Raw genomic sequence first — 22029 nt, forward strand, 5'->3', positions numbered from 1 at the left:
CAGTTTTCCCTTAATTGGATTCCTTCCATTTCTTCTCTCGAGACACTTCTGCTGTTCTTGGTTGTTATAGGCTTCAGCTGCTGCTGCTGGCACTTCAGCATATCGACTTCTTTCCTGCGCCAATTTCTCCCCTTTTCTTGACCAGTTTTTTCTTGTCTAGGTTTTCCTCAAAATGCTCTCCCAGGGGGGAGACTTTTCTACATTTCCTCACCATTCGACTCCTGACTAGACTTTGATTCTGAGGTCTCTTCTCTAGAATCCAATTCTAAAGTTTCTTCCTCCTTCTTCTTACTTTTTTCCTTCTTCTTCTTAGGGTCTTTGCTTGTTTGCTTCAAGATCCCTTCGGCTCTGGTAGCTCCTGCCAACCACCACTTGTTCAAAAGTGAGGGAATCCAAGTCATATGAGGCTACTGTTGTCTAAAGCTTTACCCTTAGTCCTCTCATGAACCACTGGCTTAGTGTGGCTGGAGCAGGTCAGCTGGGTTGATCCAGGCACATCAGCATTACTCATAATTCAACTGCATAGTCTTTTGTTGGCCTCTTTTTCTGAGTTAGCCTCTGCAGCTTTTCCAACACCTCTGTTATGGTCTTGTCTTTCCTGAATCTTTTCAAGAAGACCTTCTTCAATTCCTTAAATGTCTGGAAGTGCTCCATATTATATTGTGCATACCAGCTCTGGTGGCCTTGCCCCCCAATGTTGTCACAAAATACTATGTCTTTTATGGCAACAAAGCTCTGATGGGCCATGAATGTGGTTTCAAAGGCAAAGATGTGGGCATATGGATCCTCCTCGCTCTTCCCAAACTTAGGGTACTTGAAAGACATTCTTCCCATTGTTGTCGGTTCTTCAGTTCTTCTTGAGCTTCCTGCCTCTTGTTTTGTGGCTCCTCGTGATTTCCTTCCTGATTCCTCATCACTGGTTCTTGAATCTGTCTTTCCAGCTTCTAGTATGGAATCCCTTCTATGAGCCTTCTTAGATGATGCAGTTGTCATTCATGCTCTACAGCTTCAGTCTGTCTATAGTGGTGCCGCATTGCTCTATTTGAGCTACCTTCATTCTCCATGCATACTCCATTGTACTCTTATGACTCTCTCTTGAACATTCCTAACAACAGTGTGTGCACACTTCCTTTCTTGATTTATTTCAACTAGCTTCACTCTCCTGACTAACTGTGCAAGACTGACCTAGAACAAACCTCTATTTTCCTTATCCCCTACTTGGAGTACCAGTTCCCTAGCAGGATCACCAAAAGTGTCGGTGTGTGGTCAGAACTCGGCACTTACATAGTTCTCCAGACTACCTAGTCGGCTCCGGAGGATGACTAATGCAGCTGCACCCAATGCAGTAAGCCAATTCTAGGACGTTGAGCCACCGTCTGCTTAAGTGCAGGGAGAGATTGAGCATGAACGCAAGCAGGTTAGTTCCTATGGCTATCTAGATTCCAGACAGTCTTCCACATCCAGACAGGAATAACTTAACACACAAGATTGAACACAAAATAGACAGAGCTGAATAGATAGAAAGAAATAGTGAGACAAGGTCCAATCCATCTGGAGTATTACAGTACGATTCCCTAGAAGGAATCTACTCACGAACTACTCACTCAACTCTCTAATGTCCCTATTTAGTGTTGTTCCTCTCCTCAAGGCCTGAGTGGACCCGACATGAATCTCTCTATCCATACAGTAATGCACTCCCTCCTACAATCTCAGCGGGGTAGACTAGATCCCCTCTAACTCCTCTATCCCCTTGTCCTACTAATCCCCTTTTTTCTATTACAACCACGGGTACTACCCGTTCATCAAGAAACTATTACAAGTTTGTTACAAAACAAGAGGGCCCACAGTTTGTTGCAGAATGGTCAATCCAGTAGGGGGCGGTAACCAAATGGGGTGCCAACACTTAGAGAAAGATCCATAGTAGAACTAATATTACAAGGATGAAACATATTGACAACTACCCTAATAGTAGGCTTGAGACTGGTAATAAAATTTCTTCTTTTCTCTCTTTCTTGAACCTTCTCGATCACCTAAACCTACAATAGAATATCCCATAATTTATCGATGTAAGCTTGCACATTCTCTTTCTCAACTTGGTGTAAAGTATCCCATCTTTGATGAGCTTTAGCCTTGTATTTCAAAGGAAGAAAATGTTTCTTTAAAAGTTTTTGGAATTCCTTCCATGTAGTAGGTCAATGTTTGCCCTGCTTAATCACATTCCACCATAAAGGAGCATTTTCAATCAAATGATTGTAAGCACATTTAATCTTATCCTTTTCTGAGAACTTTTTGCTTGAAAAATAATCATCCAGTTGACTAACCCATGCAATAAGCACTCAAGCGTCTTTCTTGCCATCATAGTTTTGGAAAGTGAACGCCTTTTGGCTAATTCGTGAGTCATTTCAAGAAATATGGGCACGTAAAGTAGCCTTGACAATGTGCCTCATGATCACTTTCCTCCTCGTCTCATCAGAGTTGGAAGAGTGACACTTGTGCTTAGAATGCTTCATATGTTGTTCTAGCTCGCATTGGAGTTCACACTCACTTGCAATTTTCTCTTGAACTGCGAGAACTTTCTCTTGCATAGTGGGTTGTGCGAGAAAATTGGCCATTGCAAATAAATAAATAAAGAAAATGTAAATTTATGATACATATAAATAAATAAAAATAAAAAAATAGCTCTTAATATGCCTTGAACTGTGTTGAATTTTGGTTTAAAATTTGTCAAAATATTAATCTTAGCACCGTCCTTAACTCTAATTCCAAAAGAATCGCAAGCATAGTCAAGAGTCTTGAGTTTTGGTCGACTTTAGCAAGATTTTTAAAGCCACTTTAAATCCCTAGAGTATTGAAGAATCTTGCCAAAAGCTTTGATTTAATGAGGAACTTGCAAAGAGCATCTCCAAAGATTTTGTTTTAACCCTTTTGGTTTTGCCCAAAAATTGCTTGGCAAAAAGGCTTTCCAATTTTTCATAAGCTGAATGTAAGCTTTTTTGAAATTTTCCTACTTATGATAAAGAGGGTGGAATTTGTAGAACTCTGTCTCGCTATTTTTTTCATAGCTTTTGAGAGACTTTGAAGCTTATAGAAATATATTTTTTTTTAAACTTATAAAGGTTATAAGGTTTTAAAGCTTATAATAATAATAAGTTTTTAAAGCTTATAAATCTTAATATCTTAAGCTTTTAAAAGGTTCTCCATGGCTATATAAACCTATTGGCAGTGTGATTAAGAGATAGAAACAAAGAATTCACCTACACTAGGTTTTCATCGCCGCCACCAATTGATGGAGGGAAGAGAAGAAAAATTTAAAGCTTTGATTTATCCTTTTTGAAAAGCTTAGGAGAGCCAACTTGATTAACCTTTAATCAAAAGATTAAAATAATGCCAAGAAAAAAAATGATTTCTCTTCTTTTCTTTCAATTTGACTTGAGAGCCCACCATAGCATCCATTATACATTTCTATCACTTCCATGGGCTTAGCAATCTAGAAATTGAGCTTAAGCCTCCTTCAATTGCTGATTCCATTCATACAGTCAGATCATGGAGAGGTTCAAAGTTGAGAAAAAACAATTTTCATGAAAGAGGGTGGTTTTGTGGTTTTTGCAAAGTGGTTTAGCACCTTCTTTGCCTTGTGGTCTTTGCCCTTTAGATAAAATCTTGCAAATCTTTAAACCTTTGATTTTATCATTCAAGCTTTTAAATCTTGCCTCTATCTTCCTAGGCCCATAGCTCTGATACCACTGACATAGATCCACTTCTAGGAAAATAGAGACTTACAAAAAAATACTTTATTCAACCCAAATAAGTCATCAAAGTATAAGTTCAACATATTCAAGAATTGAATAAATAACATGCAAAATACTTAGCTCATGAAAGCAACACAAAAATGGGTGCAATCTCCCCCCTTATGTGTGTGGTCTATCCTCACACATGAGTATTTACGTATTCTCCATTCCAAGAATAGGCCATAGCCTCCAAAAATACAAAAAAGTGCTTTTCCTTGCACGGCACTCTCTTGTGCTCAAAATTGAGTGTCCATAAATTGAGGCTAGGGCTAAATCATATAACACTTTACAAAAGTATTAAGGTCTAAATGTTCAAGAAAACTAAGCTTCCAAATTAAATCAAAATGTGCACAAGCTAGCACACATATATACAAAGCATATTTCCAAAAATGTGTGCCAACAAATAGTATTGTGCACATCCTCCTCAATCTTTTGAATCCTCTTCACCTATAAAATAATCAATAATAAATTGGTAAAACAATATTCCATAAGTATGCAAACCATCACCACACACATATTTGCTAGGCGTAAGTAACCTAGGAATCACCCTGCCATACAAACCAATTGTAACAAACATTAGAGGCCCCAAACATATGTCAATGTACACCAAACATATTAATATTTGCCAACGGCATCACCCATGATATTAACATGATTTGGCATGACACAAAGATAATCCAAGCATCCCTAAATTATCTAACAGGGTAGAATATTATTTTTAAGAGAGCTTAAGATACATTCTCGTAAAATAAGAAACAAGACTGTCATCATGGAGATGGTTAGATACATGGCTAAAGATTAGCAGCTTCCACATAAGTTTTGGATAGAAGCAATTCTTTTGTGCTCTTATGTGCTAAACAAGTTTCCCACTAAAGCTTTTAAAATCATCACTCCTTATGAATCTTAGTTTAACAGAAAACCTATGGTTGAGCACATGCATGTTTTTGGTTGTTTGGTATATGTCCATGTGCTAGCACAAAGAAACACTAAGCTTGATGATAAGGCAATGAAATGCATTTTCATTAGCTATAGTTTAGAAACCAAAGGCTATCATCTCTATAATCCTCTTACCAAAAAAATCATTCTCAGTAGGGATATTCTCTTTGCTAAAGGATTCTGCCCATCCTATAATGGAATTAAACAAACATATCAATGCCAATTCCTCGGACATGTTTAATGGTTTGTTGCCAGTGCCAATATCTATTGATACTTCAACAGTTTTTGCCTAACTTATCCTTTTTTGTTGCAAGGGAGGAACTCTCAAGAAACTAATGCACCAACTTCTGATCAACTGGAAGATGCAGTAAACTCTGAAAGACCAATCATCAATGAGTCTGGCTTATGCCTAAAAGGATTAGAAGCACCTTGCAGGATAGCAAATTATATTCTCCTTTACAAAGTAGAAGAAAATCCTATGCTAAACCATCTCTTCAGTAAATATTGCTGAGTTTTCATTTCTTGGTTCTCTACATGATGTAGGTGAACTTGAGTCTTTTAAAGAGACTCAAGAAGATCCAAATTAGGTCAAAGCCATGCAGCATAAGACTTGGTCTGTTCAAGGAAAGATTTAAAGAACTTAAAAAGATCTTCAAGATAAGCACTAGAACACATTTGCCAGCCTCACGGTTCGAGAGATATGAGCGAGCCCGCAAACATGGCTACTTTTTATACTCTCTTTTTTCGCTCCCTACCGCCTGGCACTTGGTTTTTCACGACCGTGAAACTCTAGTTTTTCTTGTCAAATGTTTTTTAAAGTGGACCACATACATCACTATCTATCCATATTTCTGGTCGATAGTCCTAAGTCATCCATCTTTTGAGAATGATGCCCATTGTATATGTACCCCTCAAATACGTGTTTGAAAGGAGCCTCAAGCTTTGGTAACTTTGACACCATCTCTTACCTTCTTTAAAGACGCATTGCCAAATTTCAAGTAAGTAAAGTAGGCATTCCATAACTTGTGTCACTCATAGCATGTGTTGGCACTAACTGAACAAGCATTCTGTGCTAATCTCTTGTACATGTCCAACCTATAAAGTCCATGGCTTAGAGTACCAGATACCACAGTGATGTCTCCATCACTTTGGTCATGAATTGTACTACACATGTCATCAACACACCTGACCACTAGTTCTGCCCTAGTAATGGCAAAGACTGACACCAAGTTCTTTTTTATTATTGGATTAAATAAGACTTTAGAGAGAGTGATTGTACCACCAGTTGTAGTAGTAAGCACAACCTTACCAACTTAGTGATATGAGGAGTTGGCACATGTGTTTGTGCCTCCTTGAGGAGTAAACTTAAGGGAGGAAAACAAATCACACTAAGAAGTAATATGCTTGTCTCACTGACATGAATATATCATGGTGGACAAAAGGATCATAACTTCAGTGCACAATGAATGCCCAATTTCCCTGTGCATATATTGTTGACTTCTTTTTTTTAGCACTTGGTGCTAATCAGCCAAAGCGATGCTTGACTCTTTCTTCTTCTCCTTCTCCAGCCTTTTTTCTACATTCATTGATATGATGGTACGGCTTCTAACAGTAGTTTTATTTGCCTTTCTTCTTAGGCTTATCACTCCCCTTCTCGGCATATTTATTCTAGAAGACTAGGTTGATTCTACCTTTGGCTTATAGCTACCCTGAGGAAAAGGCTCTGTCTTTACTTTTTTTTAATAGGTAGCAAATGTTTAATCTCCCACACGTATACTGGTTCTGTTTGGCTGAGATTTCTCTTCTCATAAGAGCGCTACAAACAGTTCATCAAAAGTAAGAGTGTTGGGACTACCCTTCATTATAAGCCAAAGTGTATAATATGCAAAACCTTGGTATGAATCTGGTAGATCAATGAGAACAATAGACACTAAAGAACTGTCCGGATAGGTCTCAATAATACATGAAAATTGTGTTGCTATAATTCTAAATTTAATAGTAAAGACAGAGACACCATAAGTATGTATGATCAATTTATGAAGCAACGACGTCTAAATCTATAACTTGGACGGTGCTAAAAAATGGTTCGACAGAATACTTATGGTTGGTGATTCCTGCTCCAAGTTCATGTGGCAACAAGCTAGAATCACATGAAGTATGAGATTAAGCATTGTATAGGAAAAATACCACTTATGAGACTTGGGTGGTGCTTGGTCATCCATAGTTTAAGTGTGTGAACACTTATGGTCTTGTATAGAATTTGCTTTCTATCATAATACGATATACTCTCCCATTGTGCGACAGAGTCTTACTCTTATGCTAATCCTCTCTCTAATCTTCTTCTCTAATGCATTCTAGTGAGCTTTATGAGTGTTGTGAGGTGAGAGGAGGGACGAGGACCCATAGTCCAATGCAACAATGTGGGAGATGGTGTGGCAAAAATTGTTCCCCAAGGAGGCATGGATCTTGGAGATCTTGACAGTTACATGCTCAACTAGAGCTCAGCCACCATTGGAAAGATCCCCATGGCGCTTGTAGCTTGATCAAGTAATCTCTTGTGATTGTGTTTCTAGGAGAGGCTAAAGCACGTAATAAAAATTTTGGCACCGCTTTTCGGGAGCAATCCTTTGGTTTTTTTCATTACTTGTTCTCTTAATCTACGCATAACCCATTGCCCATACTCTTTAGTAGTGGATTCCCACAAAAAAGAGTTGGTATGTTTTAGCTTAATTTGTTGTTTTTGTTATGTTTAAATTAATTTAAATGGTTCCTTTAGTATATCCACATAGGTTAATGTAGGTTTAGAATGCAGCATTTGCATTATATTAAGCATTAGGAAGCATTTTAGTGAAAGTTTTGCTCTCTTTATATTTTTTAAAGACGTTAGATGTTATCTTTTACACTATTTATCAAAGAAAATCATTAAAAAACTCTTCATTTTTACTAATTAGCTCTCTTGTGCATATTATGAGAAGATCCCATTATTAGGAGATTAATTAATCATTAATTATTTATTAATGCACACATTCAGCAATGCATATGCTTTAGCAATTCATTACACAATCCAAAGATGTGTTTAATTGTATAAATTAATGATGAGAGATTAGTGGTTAATTAAGGATCCTTAATCTATCCAAAAAGGGAGAACATTAGTGAAAGGGTTAATCTTGAATTAACTCCTAATAATTTTTTTCCACAACTCATTAGTGGGTACTGAGCATTCAATGTAAAGGTGCCTTGTGAGTTGGATAGAATCTACTTTTGGGTGGCATTTATGACATGTGTAAGAGGTGTAAGCGGGTGTCATAAAAGTGTTGACTTTTATCTCCCTCTTACTTTTTTGGGAAAAACCTCTACCACCCCCTAATTTGAAATTCAGAAGTACCCCCTTCACACAGACTATAACCCACTATAAAATGTCAGATTAAAAAAAGAGAGATAATCACATCAAGGGTGATGTGAAAAACCAAAGATACTCACGCGTGGAGAAAATTGTTTTTCACACAATTGTGAAAAACTCCAAGACAAATGGTGCATGAAAAACCACATAATAACACCGAGGGCAGTGTGAAAACCCCGAGAAATTCACGTTGAAAAAGTTTCATGAAAATCACTATGATTTGAGGGATTGCTTTGCCAAGTTTAAAAAATCTTATCGTGAAAATATTGTCCTCAATTTTTTGTTAAACAATTAGCACACGAACAACCAGTTTTGTTTTTTACGGTTGTGAAATTTTTTGCAAAATTCATGTCAAAAAAATTCAAAATTTGGGTTGGGAAGGTGATTAAATGATAGAGACAATGATTTTGAACACCCTTTTGATTTTTTTTAAAACATCAAAAATTAGAGTTTTTCACGACCATGATTAACTTGAGTTTTTCATGACCAAAAAAAAATCATGACCCTTTTGATTTTAAACATAAAAAATTAGAGTTTTTCATGACCATGATTAACTTGAGTTTTTTCATGACCAAAAAAAATCATTTTTGGAGGTTCGTAAGGTGATAACTTGTTTTGACCTGAGTGTTAAACTTCATTGGAAGTGATTTTGAACCTAGAAATTCAAAATTTTTGGGCGTGAAAAACTAGAGTTCTTCACAATCGTGATTATTTTGAGTTTTTCACATCCAAAAATTTTTAGTTTTTTAGATTGTTAGGGGGTGTCTACATAACCTAGACTGATCATCTGGCTATTGGAAGTGAATTTGATATGGGTGATGCAGCACTATGGAATGCCCGCTTTGGTTACTTGAATTTTGGTAGTTTGTTGAACCTTTAAAAGTAAGAGATGGTGTTAGAGTTACCAAAGCTTGAGGCCCCTATCAAATAGGTATGTGAGGGGTACATATGCAATGGGCATCATTCTTAAAAGATGGATCAATTAGGGCTATCCATAAATTATAGCTTAGAGATATTGATGTATGTGGTCCTATGAGGACATCGTTGAATGGGAGATATCTCTACTTTGTGACTCTTATTGATAACTACTCCAAGAACACCTAGGTGTATCCACATTGAAAAAAAAGTTAGAGGTTTTTACATGCTTGAGACACTTTGTTTCTATGGCTAAAAATGTGTCCATGTAAAATTTTCTTATAATCAAGGGCAGTAGTATATGTCAAAGGAGTTATATGCATATATAGCTCAAGTAGAGATATAAAAAATCAATGCATGATGCCTTACACATCTCACCAAAATGGTGTGATTTAGAGGAAGAATAGATCTTTCATGGAGATGGTAGGTTACATGGTTGAAGACCAAGATTTTGCTTTATGCTTTTTGGTTGGAGGTAGTTATGTGTGCCACTTATGTGCTCAACAGATGCCCCACCAAGGCCTTGTAGATAATTTCATCGTATGAAGAGCTTAGAATGGTACGAAGTCCTTTGTGGCTCATTTGCGTGTTTTTAGTTGTCTTTCTTATGTTCTTGTGCTGACATAGCCCAGAAAAAGCAAAGGGTATAGACTCTATCATGCAGCCACCAAAAAGTGGAATTTCGTGGGTAGATATGTTGTCTTTGTTGAGAACTCGGTTCCACCCATACTTTTTGTGGGATATAGCTCAGAAAAAGAAAAGGGTATAGACTCTACCATCTAGTCCCACAAAGTGGATTTAGGTGGATAAAGATGTTGTCTTTGTTGAGAACTCAGTTCAACCCATAGTTTTGTGGGATATAGCTCAGAAAAAGAAAAGGGTATAGACTCTACCATCCAGTCCCACAAAGTGGATTTTGGTGGATAGAGATGTCTTTGTTGAGAACTCAGTTCAACCCATGCTTTTATGCAAAAAACAATAAAATGTATGCTCACAGGACATCTTTGATACTCCTACCTTTGTACAATGCCAGGTAGGAGAAAATGAATGCTCAACCACATGCTACAAATCAACCCATACGAGCTAGAAAATCAGCTTGAATTTTAGTCCACATATCAGTCTATTGGTGGTAAGGAAATTGTGGATGATGTAGTGGATGAGAAAAGGGCGGCCATACAGGTGTCCAAGAGTATGCCAAAGTGGCTACCAGACATTGCAAGACAACAAATTAGCTACTCCTTTACCTAGCAAGACATATGCAAGTTCTCATCATGCATCTTATTCTTTTTTGGATCATGCACTCAGTATATACAATAAAGAGGAACTTGTTTCCTTTGAGGAAGAGTAAGAAAATGATCATTGGATGCATTCCATGCAACATGAGTACAACTCAATCCTCAAAAATGACACTTGGTATTTAGCATATTAACCTTATGTTAAAAATGTCATTGGTACGAAGTGAGTTTATAAGCTAAAGTGTAAAGTTGATGGTAGCATGATTGTTATAAGGCAGGGATTGTTGTAAAGGGTTATGCTAATGGTAGCGTGACCTTTATAATGTAAGGATTGTTGAAAAGGGTTATGCTCATGATGAGAAGGGCATAGATTATGATGAGAGCTTTGCACATTCGGATAACATGCTTTCTCATAGGCTCTAATGAGGAGAAGATTTCAACGTTTAAGGATGAATTACATGTGTTATTTGAGATGAAAAATTTGGACTCATTGGGTATACAATTTATGCAATGTGAGGATGGTTATTGTGATGTTGCAGTCAAAGTACAAATAGAAACTGCTTACACAGTTTGGTCTTGAAGATTATAGTCATGTTACTATACCAATAGAGACAATTGTTAGGCTAATTCTCCTTGATGCAGGTGTACCGTTGATGAATCACTTTATCAATAGGATGTTGGGGTCCTCATCTATCTACGTAATATGAGGCTAGACACGCAATTTGGGGTCTCCCAGTTGAGTAAGTTTATGCACAGTCTCGAAAGTAAGCATTGATAGGCTGCCAAGGGAGTATTCATACTTAGAGCAGTAAGTCCCTTGTCTTATTCTATGCTAAGGAGGGTGATATTTAGTTACATGCGTTTAGTAATTCTGATTGGGCTCGATGTTATGTCACATGAGTGTCCTCTAGTGGCTTTTGCTTTCACCTTGATTCATGTATATCATGGCAATGCCAAAGCTTGAGAATCATGTGAATCCCATCTTCTTTGGTTAGCATAAATTTAAGGAACTATGTGTATTGCCACTTTGATCTCCATTCCAGCACTGTTGTGTGGTGAGCACTCGCAGACTCGGCAATTGCCAGTTTAGACACTGGGATGTGGCCAAGTGGTTAGGAGACGGCTTATGTAGATTTGGCACTCTACCAAGTAGGACACATGATTGTGCAAGCTATGTGATAACATTAGTGAGTGCTGGACAATAAACCGCAAACCAAGGGCACACTATTCTTGAGTCGTGAGAGGCGCGTTTAAGGGTCTAGATGGTCTCAAATAGCCATGGGAGTTGCACTAAGTCTCTATGGGATTTAGTTATATTCTAATATGATTCTAGTCGGATGATATGGTCGATTAGTCATTTTGGACCAAGTCGTGGGTTGACCTACATGGCCGACCTACGTCCATTTCGACCATGGGCACTATATGGTGGATTGGTCATTTTGGACCACGTTGTGGGTTGACCTACATGGCTGACCTACATCCATTTTAACCCTGGGCACTATATGGGAGGATGCATGGTAAGGTGGACTCAAAAACTATGTCCTAGACATAGCTTTTAAACTGGTTTTTAGACATTTGAAAAAGTCATTTTCTCCCACATTTTGTACGTTTGAAAATCTCAAAAACAAAAAATAGTTACAAGCAGCTTGTGGTGCTCTCTCTCTCTCTCTCTCTCTCTCTCTCTCTCTCTCTCTCTCTCTCTCTCTCTCTCTCTCTCTCTCTCTCTCTCTCTCTCTCTCTCTCTCTCTCTGTCTCACTCACTCACTTGCTCTCTGTGTCACCTATTGTTGCAGGCCCCTTACTATTGTTTCACCAACACACACACGCATGCATGGACCTTTCACCCATCATAGATTCCTAAGCATTTAAAGGTAGATGTAGAAGTTCAGCCTGTGTAGAGGGTTGCAAGAGTAATGCGTAAAGGTTTTTGCCAATACAATCAAGGATTATCATGCATAGAGGAAGCAAGAACAACATGCAAGGATGAAGTCTAAGGTACAAGAAGAACAGGAGCACAATGCAAGTCATCATGCAAAATAAGCAAAAGCATCAAAATGACCACAAAAGATGGTTAGTACCAAGCGATATGGGTTCTACAAGATGCCAATGAGACTCTTATCACTTGGTACTAACCCCATGAGAGCAACGTGTCCCAAGGGAAGTCAATACCATGCGATGTGGGGTGAGCATGATGCCCAGGAGCCTCCTATTGCTTGGTACTAACCCCATGAGCAAAGTGACTACAAGGGGGATAGTACCAAGCAAAATGGTGCCTGCCACACAATGGGACTCGCTTCGCTTGGTACTAACCCCGTGAGAAAAATGACTACAAAAGGGGGTCAATACCAAGCGATATGGGGCCTACAACATGCCAACGAGACACTTGTCGCTCGATACTGACCCCGCAAGCAACGTATCCCAAGGGGAGTCAGTACCAAGCAATATGGGGCCAATACAATGCTTACGAGCCCCCTATTCCTTCGTACTGACCCCTTGAGCAACATGACTCTAAGGGGGTTCGGTACCAAGAGATATGGGGCCAATAGGATGCCGATGATCTTCCTATCATTTGGTGCAGACCTTGTTAGCAACATTACCCTAACAGACTGCAATATGTTAAGAAAAGGTCGTTACTAGGCAATAAAGAGCTCGCAGAGTGCTTGCAAGCCCCTTATCGCACAGTATTGACCCTGGAACGAGCCCTTATGTTTAGGTCAAAAAATTCTCAAAATACCCGCAAACGCGATGGATGCAGAGGTGATGGCATTGTTTGAGTTTGGGGGGGTTGATGAGGAGGCAGGTGTAGTCGTGAGGCAAATCAAATAGGGCACCGTGATAACGTTTCCTAAAATAAATCAAACACATGCAGGAGAGGAGAGGAGTGAGAGTACCTAGCATATTCATGTCATTCATGCGTCAGACCTTATAACTGCCACTTATGATCAGCACCACACACGACGGGAGTGGTGCTAAGACCTTGTGGTACTATGGACACATGGTACAAGACCACGTTGGTCTTTAACGGCCCCTATCCCCCTTGGGAGATTCATTCATTCATGTCGAGTTCCCTGTAAATCGCTCTTTGTGTCGCCCCTCTGCATCACCGTCGCCCCTTATTCTTCTTCTATCTCCACAAGTAAACTGAGGCTTTTAATCAAATCTGCAAGCATGATTTTCTCTCTATCTCTCTCTAATTAAATGCTCACAATATTATTCAGAACACACACACACACACACACACACACACACAACCTTACAGAAAGCAGAAAGAAAAAATATATATGATGTTTTAATGAACCATAGCCTGCTAAATTGTGATGCATGCTCATTTTTGAAGGCATGGGATGAAACTTTTATTTGGAGGGTTAATTCTATTATATCGTTTTTTCCCTATACATAACAAGGGGATTTTGAAAAATTCACCCTTCAATTTTTCAGTGGCCTTATATATGAAGGATAAAATGGCTTATAAATGTGTGAGACCTTATAATGCCACTTATGAATAGGACACACCACATGCATGGTGCTAAGACCACCACATGGATCTAAAACGGCTTGAATCTCCTTGGGGGCATCAAGCTTTCTCCCCATCCTAAACCTTTGGCATCATCGAGCTCTCTACCCTTTGTGTCGTCCCTATGCATCACCATCACCATCGCCATCATCTAACTTGTGCCTTGCCATTGCCTTGGTGTCCAGCTCCCCTGCCACCATTGCCAAAGCAAGTATCCCTATAGTGCCTTATAGCTTGTTCTTACTAACCCCCTTTTCATTAATTTTCTTATCTAGGTCAGTACAAAGCGGTACGGGGCTCACAGACATCACATAAGCCCCCTACCTCTTGGTACTGACACCATGATCCATATGGCCTCATATTTACCCCTATGTCTCTCCTTTTATACACAAGGGGTCAGTACCAAGCGGTAGGGAACTCGCAGGCATCACGTAAGCCCCTAATCACTTGATACTAACCCCCTTTTGTTTTAGGGTCTTTCATTTTGTTATCTAGGTTAGTACAAAGTCGTAAGGGGCTCAACGGACATTTTGTAAGCCCCCTACCACTTAGTACTAACCCCATGATTCATATAGCCTCGTATTTACCCCCATGTCTCTCCTTTTATACACAAGGGGTCAATACCAAGTGGTAGGGAACTCGCAAGCATTGTGTAAGCCCCTTATCGCTTAATACTGACCCCCTTTTGTTTTCTTTTGTTTTGGGGTCTTTCTTTTTGTTATCTGGATCAGTACGAAGCGGTAAGGGGCTCGCGGACATTGTGTAAGCCCCCTACCTTTTGGTACTGATCCCATGATGCTCAATGAAGCAAGGACATATGAAACCCAATTGTCTTCCGAGGAGGAGGCTGCAGTAACTGCAAACCCTCTTAGTTTGGCAGATATGGGCAAATATATAGCAGTTACCATACATGAAGACAGTAAGTCTACAATCACTTTGTGGACAAGCAAAATGCTTGAGGGTGATGAAAGTCAACAGGTCATAGCACCAAAAATTTCTTAAGCTACTAGTATTCGTTTTATGTGTATTTTGTCGATTAAACATATTACATTGCTTCCAGGTTTTTGAATATGATGATTTTGTGAAGAGAGCAGGAGGCTCCAGATCATCCGATGCTAGCAGTTCAAAATCAACAGGTCATCGAAAGGAATATACATGACATTTGAATCATCAAAAGGTACGTACACTTTATGACACTTGCTTCTATAATTGTTGATAGTAAGTTGACTTGAATCATGATGATTACAATTTTGATGCGTAGATCATTATATTTCATAAAGATTTCTCAAACGACAATGCAAAATTTCCTTTATTCAAATTGAAAGTACTCTCCAAGTTTTGTTGTGGATATGATGTGCCTTTGAATGCTGAGAAAGTGGTGTTGGTGGAGAAACATTTTGCATTGCGGGTGTTTAGTCAGGGGCATGGATATCAAGCACTAAGATGCCCCTACTATGTGTCATACATAGCCCAAGATCTTGCGGCAAGAATTAATGAACCAGACACATTGCCTCCTTATGGCAAAAGATATCTAATGAGGACAAGAAAGAGCCAGTGTGTTCCTCCAAAACTGTTGCCTCCAGAGGTGCAACTGCCAAGAATAGATCTCCCAGAAGATGAAGTTCAAGAAGAAGACGAAGAAGAACGAAGACCATCATAGTATATGTTGCAATCATAAACAAAAAAAAACCTAATGTATGTATAAATTATACTCAAAGTATTGAGATTCTTTTAAGTCTTCTTCTTCTTCTTTGTGCATCATTTCTACTACTGTTACTAAGTACTTAAGTGTCTCCATGTGTTGATGTATTAATTGGAATCCCCAATTTAGGATTAATGTTCTCATTTGCAAAGCAAGTGTTCTCTGTCACCATTTTTAAGAATAGTGAGTTGAAAAGGGAATTAGCACGATCAGTATTTTTTTTTAAATTAAACAAACCCCCATTGGCGTGAAATTCTTTTTTGGCAGATGAATCATTGAAGCTTCCATACATAACTACCTCAAATCATCAAAATCTTCATTCTGACAAGGTTTACGTGCATCCAATCAAATATTCATGAGAAATGAATCATCGAAGCTACATAATACATAGTTCCCGAGCACTAAATTTCATGAGCAACATAATAAACATAGACATGGATAAAAGAAGGAAATAACTCACAGATAGAATTATAGAAGAGTAGAGACGACAAAAAAAGAGGACTGTAGAGGGACACTAGCGAAATGAAACTTGACATATATTATCGCGGGAGATCATCGGAGTAAAAAAGAGGAGTGTTCTGTTAACAGATGGCTACAAGCATAGCTTGCGCCCTTTAGGTTTTGAGGTTCGACCAACTAAATCGTTGGTTTCTTTTAGCCCAGTAGTAACTTTGTTCTCATTCTCACATGATGCTTGCTCATCTCTAACTCTAAATTCTATGTTCTCACCTCTACAAACCCAGATGCTGCAATTTTTTGCTGATTTTTTGGGCAGAACATCTTCTTTCGAGTACACACCCCTTGAGGGCAACAAAACATCAGTCTTTCTCTTATTCTTCTTCCTCTTTGCTAGTTGGTGCAAGGTCACGTCCGGCGAAGTTTCTTCAACTACTACAAGAACAAGCAAATATAAGTGGCCAACACTAGGGATAGTGGTTAGGTCCTTTCAGATGATTCATAAATAATGCTCACCTTGATCATCGAAACTGTTCCTTTTTGGTGTCCTAGAACGCATCACACTGTTAGTACAAGCTTTCCCGTTTTGGAGAGCTTCCTTCTTGCCTCATAGGTGACAGTTGAACATTTAGTTCACCCTAATCATCAAAACCCTTCTTCTTTGGCGTCCTAGAATGAGTTACGCGATTAGTACATGCTTGCCCCGATTTTGCACTTGCAATGTGTGCCCACTTGGAGAGCTTCTTCCATCATGCCTCACGGCCGGGTGATAGCTCTCCTACACTCAACTTAGTTCTCGAAGTGGTGCTCTTTGGTTCCTTGTTGACATCGCCCTCCCCTTCTTCCAAGCCAACAATGATAACATTTATTGAATCAATAGTGTGGTCTCATCATGTGAAAGCATGATGATGGAGATCGAAAAACACTCACCGGGCATTCTTCCCACATGAGAAATTTTCTCATTTCCTCTGTTGTAGGAAGGAGAAGCCTATGCTCCACAACCTCACTCAGATCAACATGTTCATGTCTTACTTCTACCCCTCCTTGCCTACTAAAAGATGGTGTGGAAGTGTAGCCTATACATTTTGAAATTCATTGGTAACAACACATATTTCAAATGATTAGAAGAAGACATACACAAATCACTTCAACAAATGGTAATTCATATATGAATTTTGAGGTTGAAAGCAAAGCATGTGATTTGCAACATAGAGCTTTACAAGCGGTTGATGGTTTGTCTAACTGGTGGATTCCGAGTTTATAAGTTGGGGCACCCCTAAGGGTTTTTTACCACAGGTTTCCAACCGCAACAACAAATTGGTCCGCTTCAAATCGGAGACCACACCCAAGGAAACTTTTTGTCACAATTAGCATACTATCCTCATGTAGAAGAATCTTTGGCGGTTGTGGAATGATCATCGTGCTAGAGTTCTCTAACTTCACACCCATCATGAAAACTCTACTAGCACCTACTTTCTCCACAGCCTCATTCTTGTGGTCTAAATTGGCTTATAAAAACAAACAAAGAGGCAATGAACATGGCATGGACTTTCTTCATATGTAGAAAACACATATACATACCTTTGCTTTTTCTAGAGCTTCTCAACAAGTGACACAAAGTTTATCTTGAAGCTATCGCTCTGCTTATGCTTGTGCATCAGGGGGCATGTTATTTAATGGATGCAACATGGTGTGGTATTCAATTGCACCTTCAATGCGATGCAAGATGCACTTTGCCTCCTCTACCTTCGTTGTCGATGTACGAAGAACCAGCAATAATGCAGCTTCTTTGCTACAGAATGTCATCTAGAAATGTCTGCACTTAACTTGAGACCTCCACCTCTGCCTCATATAGGCTACCTTGTGCCAACAGAGTGCATGCGTCCGGAGATAGTGTTAATTGTACACCTACCTCTCACACATCCACTCGGTTCTTTTTTTTGTGTAATTACCATCAACACTTGTCTTCTTAACAACCTACTCAATAAATACGGCCCACTTCACATGACCGATGCAGACCTCATAGACGTAGCCTCGGGCAAATTGAAGGCCCACAAAATAGTTTGATGGTGTAGTTTGGTAAACCTGTTTATATAATGTATACAAGGGTAGGTAGTGCTCATGCTTTGCCATTCGCAACATCACCTTCTTGTTAAATTTGCAGTAATGTGATGAGCTATGGTGGATCAAATGCAAGAATCAACATAATTAGCAAGTGATTAGATGATGATTAAGATGAGATTAGTGAGCAATTAATCTAATAGCTTAATGTAGGCATGATGATTAAGATGAGATTAGTGAGCAATTAATCTAATAGCTTAATGTAGACATGCATACTCAAAAACCAGCAATTTCTCATTAGGCCAATGCCTCAATTTATAGGTTGTACATCCACAAGATGCCAAGCATCTAATCCCACTGATTTCTCCTTGATTTGTGCCACCTTCTCTACATCTGCTGGGGGCCCTTTTCCTAGGATCTTTCCACACCCCTATATTCACTCATGCTACCCTTGATTCTCTCGTCAGTAGATTCCTCTCACCTTTTCAGTACTACCCACTTAATTACAGACTCCCTTTTACAGTCTCTTGCTAAGGGCTTATTCCCGCACACACCCACTTAATTACAGACTCCTTTTTACAGTCTCTTGCTAAGGGCTTGTTCCCACACACACCCATTCACTTACATATTTCAACACCTCCCCTCAAGTGAATAACTCTAGCACACCTGGATCCTATACCAAGTTTCCCTCTTACTTGGTAGCCCATGAACAGTGCCTCATGTCCCTAACTCATAGTCCTTGACACTCTCTCTCTCTATGTGTCTAAGGCTACTCTACAAGTGCCCATGACCTTGACTAAAGTGCTCACACATACATCTACCACATGGCCTACATCATCGGTGGCTCAGAGGTGGTTTTACTCTATTGGGACAGGCTACATTGGGTTGTGGGGTTTCTCTCTCTTTCTCTCTCAGAAAAGATGTCTTGACTCCTCTCAAGTTTGCCGATATGTTGATCCCTCTTCATTTGGTTTGCTGTAGTAGCAGTCTCTAGCCATGTGTCCTAGCTTCCCACAATTGTGGCAAGTGAAGGTCCTTCCTCCTCCCCTGCCTCTTCCTCGTCCCCTGTCTCTTCCTCGTCCTCGTCCTCATCCTCGTGAGAGTCCTTCTCGAGTGTATAATGCTCTCTCCTCTCCAGTTGTTGGGTCCAACCCTTTCTTCTCTTTGACTTTGTTGTCTTACTCTAGTAGAGCTCCTTCTATCTCATGTGTATAGCTTCAAATCTAGTACATTCTTTAAGGTTGCCACAATAATCTCATACTCTCCTTTGTCCACACTCTTCAGAAGCACTGCTAGTGCCTCATCATCCTCTACCTTCTTACCAATGGCTGCCAGTTGTGTTGCTTAATGCTTTTGCTTTCCTTCATGTCAAGTTTATAGAATTGCATTAGCAAATTTATCTTTGAATTTTTTGCTTGAGTGCCAAATAATTTATTAAGTTCATCCCATGCATCCTTAGCTTGTTGTATCCCTGCAATGGTGAATGATTTCATCATTTAAGCTAAGTGCAATGAGTCCTAATACTTTCTCATTCCTGCTCTTCCACTCATTCTCCCCATGATCCTCTGGACATTCATCTCTTCCCTCAACTAGCCCCACAGATTCTTCCTCATGAGCAGATACATGGTCTTTGTTTGCCATGTATGCTCCTCGTTAAATTTAGCTATTTCTTGTGCATTACTCATGATGATGTGAAGGGAGTCTTACCTCTTGATCCAATTCAAGATTCAAGGGCAGTGTCTATCCTTTTACAACTCCAATATGATGTTTAATGATGATTACAACAAGTTTATCAGCATGAATTCACCAAAAATTACATAAAGCCAAGGATAACTGATCTATACTGAATGGTTCAAATATCAAACCATCTCCGAATTGCAATATGAAGTGATAGGAATCTGTATCACATACTAAATGGTAAATTTGAACCATCAATTGTACCAAAATATAGTGATTAGTGCTAATTAATCATTGATTAGTAAAATAATCCCCTGCTTTGTGTGCAAAAAATAAAGTGTACGGGGAGGCCAGATGCCTTAGAGTTCAAATGAGCTCAAATTCTTTCAAAGGCATCGATAGCAGTTAGTCTAGTAGAGGATCAAGCCAAGAAACAAAAGATTTGACCAAACATTTAATGCTTAATCTCTATTTTACCAAAGTCACGTGCACATTTGATGCAAAGCTTGATGCCACTTCTCCTTGAGGAATTTCTCAAAGCTGAGATCACCAGAATGTAGAGCACCCTTGAAAACCCCTGGGGCTAAGAGAAATTAGACCAATTCACCTTGTGTAAGTGTAGATCTCCAAATTTCTTCAGAAAAGTGGCGCCTACAAAATCGCGAATTCCGAGAGTACTATGTAGAAGCGATCTGACGAATTGAAGTGATGCGCTGAATCATGGGGAGTATAGTTATGTGTGGCTAAGAGGTCGTCTTTGCCTGATTTTAAGGCTGGAAGGAGAGGGAGCTTCTCCACCAGCTGGGGGTGCAGAGAATGGTTGAAAAGAGAGTAAAAATAGGTTTAAATCCTAATCATGATTAGTAAAGTAATTAGTAGGATAATTAGACTCAAAAATCAGATGGATCCTAAGCTTGGCTCTGATACCATGTTAAATTCGCAATAATGTGATGAGCTATGGTGGATCAAATGCAAGAATCAACATAATTAGCAAGTGATTAGATGATGATTAAGACGAGATTAGTAAGCAATTAATCTAATAGCTTAATGTAGGCATGGATACTCAAAAACTAACAATTTCTCATTAGGCCAATGCCTCAATTTATAGGTTGTACATCCACAGGATGCCAAGCATCTAATCCCACTGATTTATCCTTGATTTGTGCCACCTCCCCTACATCTGGGATCACCTTGCCACTCATGTCCGTCCTCCACGGTGTTGTGAAGAAAAGATGGATGGAACAAACTACACTCTCTGGAAGTTCAAGATTAGATATATTCTTAATTCATATGAGTTGTGGAAAACTACAACAAAGGTTGATGCAAAGCCAAGTTCTACTCTGATGATCTTGTAGATCCACTGTAGACCATATTGTCAAATCCTTCTCTCATTTGGCATGGACATGAAGGCATGTAGATACATTGCGTGCCATTGTCAGCAGAATCACTCCTGATTCAGTATACTACCACATCTTTTGAAGCATGGCAAGGTCTTAAGAACCAGTATGAGACGAGTTATCATATAAGGATTCAAAACCTTGAGAATCATCTTGTAGCAGAAAAGCATTTTGAAGAAGAAGCATCAGAGAAATTCATATCAAGGAAAAATAATCTACAAGATCAAATGTGAAAATGGTGGGGATCACCAAGACCAGTGGAGAACTGGCACGCAAGTGCATCAAAGTTTTATCCCTGAAGTATGACAGTTTGGTGACCTCACTGAACATGCAGGTGTGCAACCCACCTCTTACTTTTCAAGATTTTGGTGCAATTTGATAGAGAAAGATATGACCCAGAGATGGTAGTGACATTCCATTCTTTGAAAATGCAAAGAAAGTCAAGGGGAAGGACTTTGATAACCCCAATGCTTATGATGAGAAGACAAAGAAATCAAAGGCAAATTATTTCTATCGGCGACAAGCTTGGTTTGTTATGGCTCACCCTAACCCTCCCTAAAATGCATCCAACAAAGAGATTACCTGGTGAACTGCAAATGTCGTGAGGATCTTTCCAATAGCCGAGCTCGTAATCCTTGAGATCTCCAAGCTCTACAACTCCTTGAGAAGCGATTCCACCGCATCTCCTGCTAGCGTTGTCACACCGCCGCATTGCACTACGTGTACTTGTCCCTCCTCCCACCTCACATCACTCACACACTCACTAGCATGCATTAGAGAGAGACATTACCAAGAGGATTAGAAAGAGCGAGACTCTATTGCACAATGGGAGAGTCCTTGTATTATGAGAGATATTCACTTATATACATGGCCATAAGTGTTCACACTCACTTAAATTATGGCCAGCCAGGTACTTTAGGCTCATAAGAGGCCTAATTTTATTACAAT

This window comes from Cibotium barometz, chromosome 1, assembly GCF_041138505.1.
Source record: "Cibotium barometz isolate CiBa-2024 chromosome 1, ASM4113850v1, whole genome shotgun sequence".
NCBI lineage: Eukaryota > Viridiplantae > Streptophyta > Polypodiopsida > Cyatheales > Cibotiaceae > Cibotium > Cibotium barometz.